Source organism: Lepisosteus platostomus, chromosome 4, assembly GCF_059453375.1.
Source record: "Lepisosteus platostomus isolate fLepPlt1 chromosome 4, fLepPlt1.hap1, whole genome shotgun sequence".
NCBI lineage: Eukaryota > Metazoa > Chordata > Actinopteri > Semionotiformes > Lepisosteidae > Lepisosteus > Lepisosteus platostomus.
This window is the reverse complement of record NC_142614.1, coordinates 49,199,799-49,211,244: the sequence shown is the minus strand read 5'-3', so window position 1 is coordinate 49,211,244 and position 11,446 is coordinate 49,199,799. Positions and strand designations below refer to the sequence as shown.

The 11,446-nt window shown below is 38.5% G+C and overlaps 1 protein-coding gene across 2 annotated transcripts in view; it reads left to right on the top strand.

Annotated features, from left to right (window-relative positions):
* Window positions 1–815: 815 nt before the first annotated feature.
* Window positions 816–11,446, top strand: part of LOC148673355 (3',5'-cyclic-AMP phosphodiesterase 4D-like) — a 141,537-nt gene continuing 130,906 nt past the window's right edge. For both annotated transcript variants that reach the window (XM_088629747.1, XM_088629748.1), the window contains exon 1: window positions 816–1,025. The gene's annotated coding sequence lies outside the window, so the exon portion shown is untranslated. The remainder of the gene's footprint in view (window positions 1,026–11,446) is intronic.

Here is an 11,446-nt window from a genome sequence, read left to right as displayed (position 1 = left end):
AAACACTTAATTTTCTTAAAATGTGCTCAAGGCTGTTAATGATTTACTCCAGTTCCCCATGCACTGCAAAATATTTTCATAATTCTGAATGTATAAATATTAGGGCTTATGGTTTTCCATTCTTTCCCCATTGTGCATGGGAAGGTAGCATATTTTCTGCATAGCAAATTTAAATACTATTTCTTTATGCACATCAGCAACAGATTCCAGCACAAAGTGCAAGCAGAGTATTCCTAGATCATTAATTAATGTAGTCATCCACACTCAGCAAAACTGTCGATTGACAGCAAAGGAACAGGAATTTACTCCAATTATTTACATGTTGTTTTCACTTGAATTGTAATGATGTTTTTAGAAATATGTAGCTGGGAAATGCTGAAAGGTGGAAATGGAATTTCTTATAAACAGCAAATCATTCTGCCAACCTTGCTCATCCAGTATGTTTAAGACCCCCAGTGACTTAGCATTCACAACATTACTTAGCAGGTGGCTGCATACCACAGTTCTTTGAGTACCCCCAGAAAGTTAAACACTTTTATGCCCACAGGGATGTTTTTTTTTATTTCTTCCAGCAGGCTTAACTGGATAGGCAGAAGAAAAGTGAAGACAAGGGCAGCTAGGCTGAAAAGCCTTGTCAAAAGCACTTTAGAGTAATTGAGTAAAGCCTATATAGTATAATAAGTGTAGTTGTTTTAATTAAATACACAATGTAGTAAATAAGTACTCTCAGGATAATCAGATTACACTAAGTGTTATCCCTGCTCTGTTGCTGTAATGCAGCTTCTACAGCTAGTCAGAGCCAGCTAGACTTGTAACAGGAAGGCACACGATTGGTTGAGCTCTGAGCTGAGCTTCATAATTTCTAAGCAAGCGTGTATGAGCATGAATCTTACAGTTGCAGGCAGTCCCGAGGCCACACTTTTTCAGGTTTTGCCTTCCTTCTTGGGACCGAAAGAGTACTGTTCTGTGGGGATTAATAACTGAAAACCAATGCAGCTTTAGCCCACCTGACAAGAACCAGATAAGTAAGTTGTTGTGTTTCTCTTACCTGAATCAAAATGTAAGTGCTGCTGCTGAGAGAGTTTGTGTTTTGGGGATAAAGCATTATACCTGGAACTAGTTCCTGTTTACATATGTGCTTGCTGTAGTGTGAGCCTGCATTTTTATTTAAAGAATGCTTTATAAATCCGCTCCAGTCGCTAAATGATATTCGTCAAAGAGATACATGTCACTCTAGATTCAAGGACTCTATCCAAAATAAGTAAGTATGACATTCAGGCTGTAGCTGTTGCACTATAAATAGAATGTTCTTCATTTTGCTGCGATGACACTTTTTATTGTTGTGACTTCAGAGGAAAGAAAAAATGACATCAGCATTCTTCCGTATCACAAAAGATTTGATATAATTTTAGTAAAGTTTCGTAAATGTCTTACATAAATATATTGCCTTAAATTTAGAACTGGTATTAGTAAACCGCATCATTAACAGTAGTTACTTTCTGTATTCAGCTTACTTAAGCAGATTAGTGTACAGTGTCATTGGACAAGAACCATGCAATTAAATGCCAATTACTTTTTTGTGTTTTTACTATTAAAATTTAACCATTTTAAAGAATTTGGAGGATTTCTACTCGAATGCTATAACTTAAGGCTGAATCCCTTTCACTGAATTGCTTTAGCACCTCTAATATACTTGAACTTAACTATGTTAGCAGTGTAAAAAACACTAAAGAGGTTCAAACTTTTTGTATGTGTATGTTTTGTATATAGATTATAATTGCAAACAAACTATTGTTTCAGGTTGAGTTGAAAAAATACACTTAAAAACTCTCTCCAAAGCTTTAACCAATAATAGACACATTAAGCTGTATTTTAATATTATTCTACCCATTGTTCTGCTTTATTTCTTTCTGAGACTACTCTATTAGCATTTGACTTGTTGTGACATGAACAATGCACACAAAAAGAGTGTTAAGTAAAACTTTGGCATACAGCTTTGGTTCATTATCCTAAGCAGTCATGCATACTGTACAGCACATGCAATGTGGCCGTGCTGAAGCACAGTTGAAAATTAAAGTTGAAACTGCTGTGGAGTTTGCAATGTAAATGATAGGATATTCTATAATGTTAAAATCTAATCTAAATGAGCTGGAATGTTGTCTATTTTGAAAGTGTCGGATACCAGGCTAACGTTATTTTTCTATTTATGATGATTTATTATGAAGTCATCATTTATAGAGAGAATGTTCTGCCCAATGGTTTCCATGTTGAACGGTACTCCTTCACTATACAAAAATAAAATTTGCCTGGAACTTTAAAGCATTTTTGTTAAACTAGTGTTACAAAAGTTTGAAATGCTGTGGTTCTTTAGAAATGACGTCTGGAAGATTTTGTCCTACCCACTGTCTTCTTCTTCCACTACATATCTGTGCTGTCCTCATAGATCCGTTCTGTATTCATTCTATATTTTAAGATAGACAGGAACATTTGTATTGATCATTGAAAATACACATTTAAATTCTGGCATATATCTCACTATATCTAAGCTACATGTGAATAATGTGTTGTTTTTGTAAGCAATTATCATGATTACATTAAGAATTAGCCTTGCTAACTATAATCCATTATATGTAGTGCAGCTCTTAAAGTTTCAAATGTAGCAGGTTTCATCACTAACTTCGGAGGTGATGATTAAATCTTGAACAAATCTCTTACAGCTTCACTGCAATACTCCTTAGTAAATTTCTTTCAGAACCTTCCAACAGTTTCTAATCTTTGTAACTGCACTGTAAATATGATAAATGTTCATAAAGACGGTGGAAAATGTGTTAGGCTATGTGTGATACATTTCTGATTCAACTGACATCTTTACGGAACTAGGGATAAAAGTACTCAATAAAATAATGATCTAATAAAATTCTCATTAATTAACGCTGGTAAGAATGACACAAGTTTTTCTGTAATATTTCTGAATAACCTTTCTGTACTTTATTACATGCTAGCTAACTGCCTTCTGACTTAGAGGATGAGAGCCAAAGCATTACACGACAACAATATTAAGCCTATGTAACCTCTCATTTAATTATCTTTTAACTCTTTATCGTTAGTAAAAAACATAGTGAAAGACAAACATTGGGACATGGTGACACGGCAGCTATTCAGAATGAATAGCTATTCAGTTATTCTGAAGGCAATAATCTTGCCTTCAGAATATTGTCGGGCTACTAAAGCCCTTACTGATAATGGGTGGATGGAAGAAATATGTGGATAACAGATTGATCATCATGTTGGTGTAGCAGTTAGTATTGCTGCCTCACAGCGCTGGAACTCCAGGTATCTGCTTGGAGTTTGCATGTTCTCCCAGTGTTCACTTTGGTTACCTCTGGGTGCTCTGGTTTCCTTTCAAATTCCAAAGACATGCTGGTAGGTTAAATGGCTTCTGGGAAAACTGGCCCTGGTGTGAGTGTGTCTGTGTGTGCAATGACTGGTGCCCATCCTGCCTTGCTTGCCGAATAAGCTACAGGTTTCCCACAGTCCTGTGTTATATAAAACAGTTAAAAAATGGATGCGTGTCCACAGACAAATTTATTTAATATATTTTTGTGTGGCAAAGCCTCCTAACCAAAAGCAAAGCTTATTCCAGATTGTCAATCTATTTTAAAAACACAGTGGGCAACTGACCTTACATTTGATGACCTACTGTAGTTAAATTGCTGAAAGTATTTGGTTTTCTGGACTCTTTATCCATAATGTTCGTACAGCAAATATATCCTGCTGAACTGGATCAAGTCGTCCTACCCACCATGGGTAATTATTTACCTTAGATAGGCAAAACAGTCTCCACATTAATGTTGTTTATTCAAATGAAGAATATATGACAATATTTTTTGTCCTGTTTTTCACTATCATTAATGATTTTAGAGCTGGAGTATACTGGAGGCGACTAAAAATGAGAATCAGATTTGTATTGATGCAATAGTGTCCTCCAGGCCTAGACAGACATATGAGACACATTACAGCAATGATCCATCAATCCATTTCTTTTTAAACTGAGCTCAAGCTCAAAGTGCATGATACAAGTGGGCACAGTACATATGCGGTAATCTAACATTGAAAGTAAATTCAAATAGTTATGTGTTTAGACAAACTTCATGACGCTAACATAACAAAGATAAAAGGCTCAGTGCAGAAAATAAAATCAAGAGGCTTGTAAATCTGGAAGACAGAATATTCTAAGCAATGCTATAAATAAAAAATACCGGATGGTTTACTAAGTAGAGATTTCTGCACTAATCAGTAAAATGCTGTTCTGTGGGAACAAACGTGCAGTTGGTTATATGGTAGGTGTGGGTAGGTAGTATGTATATAAAAAGCCTGAATTAAAAAAAAAGGTGCTGTATGTTCTAAAAACAAATAACATATAATCATTAAGTTAGGTACTTTAGGTTGTTTATAAATAACTTTGAACCAATCTGGTATATTTAAAGAAGGTTCTCCCAAGACTACACTTTATAAATCAATGTGTGACACATGGCCACACACATTTTTATGGTTTTCACATGGTTTTAACATGCCTATACATTGTATTCTTTGTACTTTACTTTGACATAATCTACTGTACTTTGTATATACAGGTATAATCATGTTTTACGGTATATGTAATGTTTTACCATGGATACAAATATTAAACACTGTATTCTGTATAATAAGAACTTAAAGCTAAGACTTGACATGAATCTTCATTCATTTTGCTATAGTATTAATAGAAGTCTTGTTGGCATAATGCAATGACATGGCATTTAGATATTTCCAAATGGCAAGCTGGCAGAGGTATTGCATTTGCTCTCGAGCTTTGTATCTGCGAACAAATTATTTGCGGTAAGACAAAAAAGAAGGGTGTCAGTGACGTGCTACATCTGGAATTTATTGTGGGTCCAGGGGTGGTTGTTGTGTGTTAGGCATGCCCATGCCTATCAGTAATTGTGAGTTATTTCTTACCCATTACCTACCAATAAACAAGTGAATAAAATGCCACAATTTAAAGAATGTAATGTGTGATATCTGTAATAGTTCTGCAATAACTAAATTACAGTTTTTCCAAAAGAAAAGCCAGTTGTTAATGTATTTTCTGGATACAATTTCAGAATAATCATATCAGTTATCATAAAAACATTGTAACAAAATGTGTCATAGTTGGGCTTAATGGACTTTAGTGTGATATTCATAACATATGGCTTCTTTGATCTCTTATTCTGCCTTTACAGCCAGCATATCACCCTGCAACTCACAACTGGCAACCCACTGAAGCTAAGCAGCTGTGAGCCTGGTCAGTACCTGGATAATAGACCTCCTGGGAAAAACTAAGGTTGCTGCTGGAAGAGGTGTTAGTGGGGCCAGCAGGGGGTGCTCACCCTGCGGCTCATGTGGGTCCTAATGCCCCAGTGTAGTGACGGGGACACTATACTGTAAACAGGTGCCGTCCTTCGGATGAGACGTAAAACCGAGGTCCTGACTCTCTGTGGTCATTAAAAACCCAAGGGTGTTTTTTGAAAAGAGAAGGGGTATACCCCAGCTTCCTGGCCAAATTTTCCATTGGCCTTTACCAATCATGACCTCCTTATAATCCCCATCTATGAATTGGCTTCATCACTTTGTTCTCCTCCCCATTGATGGCTGAATTGTGGTGAGCGTTTTGGTGCATTATGGCTCCTGTCGCATCATCCAGGTGGATGCTGCACATTGGTGGTGGTAGTGGAGGGGAGTCCCCATTACCTTTAAAGCACTTTGAGTAGAGTGACCATAAAAGTGCTATATAAGCGTAAGGAATTATTAATTATTATTATATATCAAAAACCATTCAGCTTCAGGAATTCAAGCTAGAGGCTTCAAGAGCCTCTGAATTTATATGGGTCAGTCTGCTCAAAAAATATTTTAAAGAGATACTGTTTTTATGTAAGACAATGTTCCCAGCACAGAATGAGTGTCATGCCCTCTACAGCTAGAGCGTGCTCCTACTTTGTCCTGTCCCTAGTTTCCTGTGCTTTGCTTCTCCTTCCGGTGGGTTTCTGTCTGGGGCTATATATTTCTGGGTCATGCTTTCCTCCTCGCTCAGCATTGAGGTTCGGATGTTCTGAGACCCGCGTAGCACCAGGTCTCCCCACGTCTGTGGCCTGAGGGCATAGGTTTCTATATGGCATTTCCCAAACAGCCGAGCCTGCGCATAGGGTCTTTTTTCCGCTCTCCTGCCATTTCACGGTTCGTCCCTTTCAACATCCGCGACAGAATGCTGAGCCATCTCCTGACCTACTTACTTTGCTTTACTTCGCTTTTTCTCTTGGTGTTTTGGTTTTTTCACTTCCTAGTTCCCTTTCTCTCTGGTCCCCTTAACCCCTGTGTTGTGGAACTCTTGGTTCCTACCTGTTTTGTGTGGTTTGTTACCCTGATCTCCCAGGTTTATTTTTTTGGTGTGTGCTTTGGTACATGTTTTTTGGTTAACTCTCCGGAGCTCTACCCGGCCCCCCCTTCCTCTACCCAATAAAGGTTTCGGATGTTCTGAGACCCGCGTAGCACCAGGTCGCCCCAACTCCGTGGCCTGAGGGCATAGGTTTCTATACAGCTTTTCCTGAACAGCTGAGCCCCGGGCTAACCCCTGTTCTGCCACTATGCATAGGGTCTTTTTTCGCTCTCCTGCCATTCCACGGTTCGTCCCTTTCGACATCTGTGACAATGAGAAAATTCAATAGGAATATGAGCAACACAAATTAAATTGTAGATATGGTTAATGACCACTTTCTTGAGCACTTTGTTGGAGAACCAAGAAGATGAGATGCTTGTGTTACAGTAGTGACCATTTGTAGGCATGCCAGCAGGCTATGCCAACTAACATTTTTTGGGGATCCCTACCTGTGATGAGGCTTTATCCCACATCCGGTGATATTTTGTACGCCTTGTGGTATATATTGTAAAAATAAAAAAACAGTGCACTTATCTGTTGGATGATTTATATTGTACATCATAGAAGCAGTCCAGAAAAGAAAAATATGAAGGAAACAAAGAAAAAGTGATCTTTGATTGTTTATGTATGTTAGCTGTATTTAATTCTGCTCACCTGCATCCAGAGACAAAACCACACCCAGAGTCAGGGCCAAAGATCAATCCTGGGAACAGTAACCAGATGGCCACCAATCTAATCCCACAATACCCTCTTGTGGACTGGAGGGGAGTCATCCATTTAATACTCTGGTGTTTAACCATTTGCACATAAATTACAATAATTGCACAAAACAACTGTTTAAAAACATTACATTCAAAATATCACTGTACAGGCTTTTGTGTGTTATTTTTGTCCATTGTAAATGTTGTCTAGATGTATGCAAGGAAGCAGCATGCCTTTAAGAGGCTTGTGGAAGTAACAGTAACAAAGGTGGAACTTCCAAAAAAAGACAGATGCTTAGCTCTGCTATAGGATTCTCTTTCAAGATTTGAGGGAAAAAAAGAGGAAGATTCTTTGGATCCTATTTGTTTTTTTTTTTGCTGTTTAGCATTTTTTGTGGCTGCATTGTACATGAATCAGCATCCATTTCATTATCCTTTTTTTGTTGTGGGCTAGGAGAGCCTGACTTCTGCTGTGCACTCGACCAAGGTGACTGAGGTGGAAAAGTAGGGGCCTTGTAAAATCCCTGCATAGGCTGTCAGAATCCCTTAGAGCCGCCAGCAGACCTAGAGACCAGCACAAGACATGTAGGTTATATAACTCCAGTTTTTATTCGAATTTGCAGGAAATTGAACAGGTAAACAGTAATCAGAGGAACAAAAGCAAAACTGTGGGGATGTACTGTAACTACAGTGTAGTGGTCAAATAGTTCCTTTAAAATAAACAGGAATAGCTTCATTACACACATTCACAATTCTACTCTATTTTCCCCTTTCACTTCTTTTCCATGTTTTTCTTTGTGGAACATGTACAATCTTGATGTTAAAGACATGGTGTTTTTTTATCGAAGTACTTTCAGGGAGATAAGAATCAAAGGCCTTTGTGGTTGCTGCCCCATATTTCTTATTTCTCTTTAATGTAATATTCCATGGTTGTTTTTAGTAACAGTGTTATTCTTACAGCATAAATCCTCCTAGAGTGCTTGTTATTACCTCCTTTTTCTATTCATGAAAAGCATGAAATCCAATAGGCCAGAGAAAACAAAAGACAAGAACTCTGAGACCTTTTTCTTGCAATCTGGATGCAATGAGATTTAATTATTAAAGGAGCTGTAATCTTGTTATGAAGCAATAAAGTTAAGATTTAAGAGAACCAACTTCTTATAAAAGAAATGGGGAAAATTCAAAATAATAGGAAAATGAATGTTGTATTCTTGGCTTTACAACATAACTTCCAATGGAGTGCTATGAAGTGAACCTGTATCAAGATAGAACCCAATTATTCTTTCTAAAGTAAATGGAATTGGCCTGCAAGCCATCCTGCAGTGTTTCAGATAGTTGGAACTTGAACTTCTTCTGATAAAATTGCACAACTATTATTCTCTGCTTTTCAGAGAGTTCTGTGCTCAACACAAACTGACAAAGAATACCATACTTGACAACAAGGTTATCAGAGTGATTAAAAAAAATAGATTAGTTTGTGAAGAACTGTTATAACTCTCCAATATGGAAAAGGCAGCTGTGTGTTTTACACATTTCAACTGAAAGCTATAAACATTGCGGCCGCCCACATGGGAGAATGAGGAACTGTCAGCTGATTCTACTGACCGACCCACCTTCAAGCCAATTGTTTTTTTAACGTCATAGACACCACAGCCCATGATTGAAAAATGTATCTGCATTAGCAGCACTGCTAGCCTGCAAGCATGTGGGATACCACATGAGTCATGTTGCAGAGAGAGCCCATGCTGACTAGTCCCACTTGGTTACAGCCGGTTAATGACATGATCCAGACGCTAACCAATGATCATAAATCTCAATCTGTGTTTGGACAAGCATCTTAACTGGGGAAACCACTTAGGATCAGTGCATTTAAATCAAATTTTTAGAACTTGGTTTTGTCCACTGCAGTAAATTAAAGTCAAAGACTCACAAATAAAATATTTGCTTTTGCCATACAAATTGTGACCTAGGACCATATAACATTACACTGCCATGTTGAAAAGACATTACAGTTGACCGAAAAAGTAGATTCTGCATTAAAGGTTCTTCAGATTTTCCAAAGGGCTCCTAACCTTTTCAACTTTTTGATTGCTTGTTCCTGATCATGCCAGTTTTAGAAATAATGTTTTTCCTGTTTTTCAAGACAAAAGCTCTTCTCAGAGAGATTTGTTTTCAAGGCACATCCTGAGTCTTCAATCAGTGGCTGTTCTGCTCCTGTCATATTACCGCTATCTGAAGTTGACAGCTGCATCTTAAAGATGGCTAGGGAGCTTCGTGTACTCTGGAGGCAGGAGGAGAGTGTTGAGGGGGTGGAGACCGCCATGGATGGCTGAAGAGGGATGGAGACGGTAAAGTGAAATGGCAGTCATGAATAGGACTTAGCAAAAACAAGTTCAGTTGCCTGGACTGGATCAGACTGAGATACGCACGGCTATGATAGAGTTGGGTTGTGGAAAGGAATCCACTGGTCTGTGCCAAGTTGGAGACTGATGTTCTTAGGTTTGAGACTGATTCCCTGAGACCAGAGAGCCCATGCTGACTAATCCCACCAGGTTACGGCAAGTTAATGGAATGCAGGTCAGTACAGGGAGAGCACTGCTGTGAGTCAGAAAGTAACTCAATGTCAGAGCACTGACCCAGTGGCATAACAGGGTTTAATTAATGAGGACTGTTTGGTAAAGCACCCATTAATTGGATGAGGGGGGCTGAAATAATCAGTCCGTGCGTGTTCTAATAGCCCTGGGTGGTATGCGGTAGTTGGTTCCCAAGGCAACCAGGGGCTGTAAGCTCCCAACCAGCCATGCCAGTTACAAAATCTAATTATATTTTAACTTTGTGTTAAAGGCAAAATGTTTTGTATGTAATTCTGCCTTTTCAGCAGAGCTTTTGCTTTTTTGAGATAAACAAAATCAGAGAAGATAAACTGTGTTGTGCGAAAGTATTCAGACCACAATCACAAAATGAGGCATTCACATTTTTAACCTTAATATCTTACTCAAGACTTGAATGCTCAAACTGAAGACATCTAAGGGTAAGATAAGCTACAGTAAATGTCAATGAAAACTAAAAAGAAAAAAAATATTTTGATGCATAAGTATTTATAATTATTCAGACTTGTTCGTTAGTGTCATGATTGTCATCCCTCCTCTAGAGGACCCTTTTGTATTTTAGTTTAGTTTTTACGTGCACCTGCCCCCTGTCTGCTGTTTACTATTTAAGTGTGGCGTTTCCATAGTTCTCGGCTCAGCACCTGGAAGACGCTGCCCGGAAGTCTGCCTACCAGCAGGTCCAGGAATGACCTGATGGCATAGGTTTCAGAATGATGTCCTGACCATCTGCTTCCGGGGCTTGGAGCGCCTGGCCTTGTTATCCCTTTAACCTCTGTGTACCTGTTTGAGTTCCCCCTTCCCGGGGATTTTAATCATCCTTGTCTTGGATTGTCCTCCTGGTTCTGGATTATGGACCGCATCCTGGGTTTCCTTTTCGGACTGTGTTGGACTTGTTTGCCTGTGCCATGCTCCCAGAGCACCAGATCACAACTGTCACGCCCCCCTGTCTTGTCATCCTGTCCTGTTCCTGCCATGTTTCCCCTGATGTCCTACTCCAGTCACTTCCGGATTATGTTGTCTGCATAGGGTCCTAAACAACACATTTGGGAGTCAGAACTGTCTCCTGTTACAGTTAGTGGCAGAACTTTTGGCAGCAAATCGAAAAACAAGTCTGGGTAAGTCTTCAGCAGATTTGCATGCAGCTTAATACATTTCTGCCAATTCTTCTTGGCAGGTTTGCTCAAGCTTTCTCAGGTTGCTCGAGAATCACCTGTAGGCAGCAGTTTTCAAGTCTTTCTATTGATTCTAGAAATGATTCATGTCAGGGTACTTTAGCTCTGACCTTGTTATTTGGATCATTGTCCTACTGAAAGGTAAGTTTTCACATGACTTTTAAGTCTTCAGCAGATTGAAATAGGTGTTCCTGTAGTATTTGCCTGTACATTGGTCTGTCCATTTTCATTTCAGTCATAATAAATGAAATGCTCAGTCCAATAATGTTTTCTGCATGAAGTAACATAGTGTGTTTTATTCCTTTTTAAATAGTACATTAAAATAAACATATATACTGTATATAACAGTACTACAGTATTCTGCAGCTCTGCCTGATGTATAATAAGAAATAAATATCTTAGGTCTTACTAGACACACTAATGAAAACTGTCTGATCCACATTAAAAGTATGAGAATCCTAAGATAAAGTACTTTAGCTAAAATCTTGACATCTATATGTGTTGGTATGT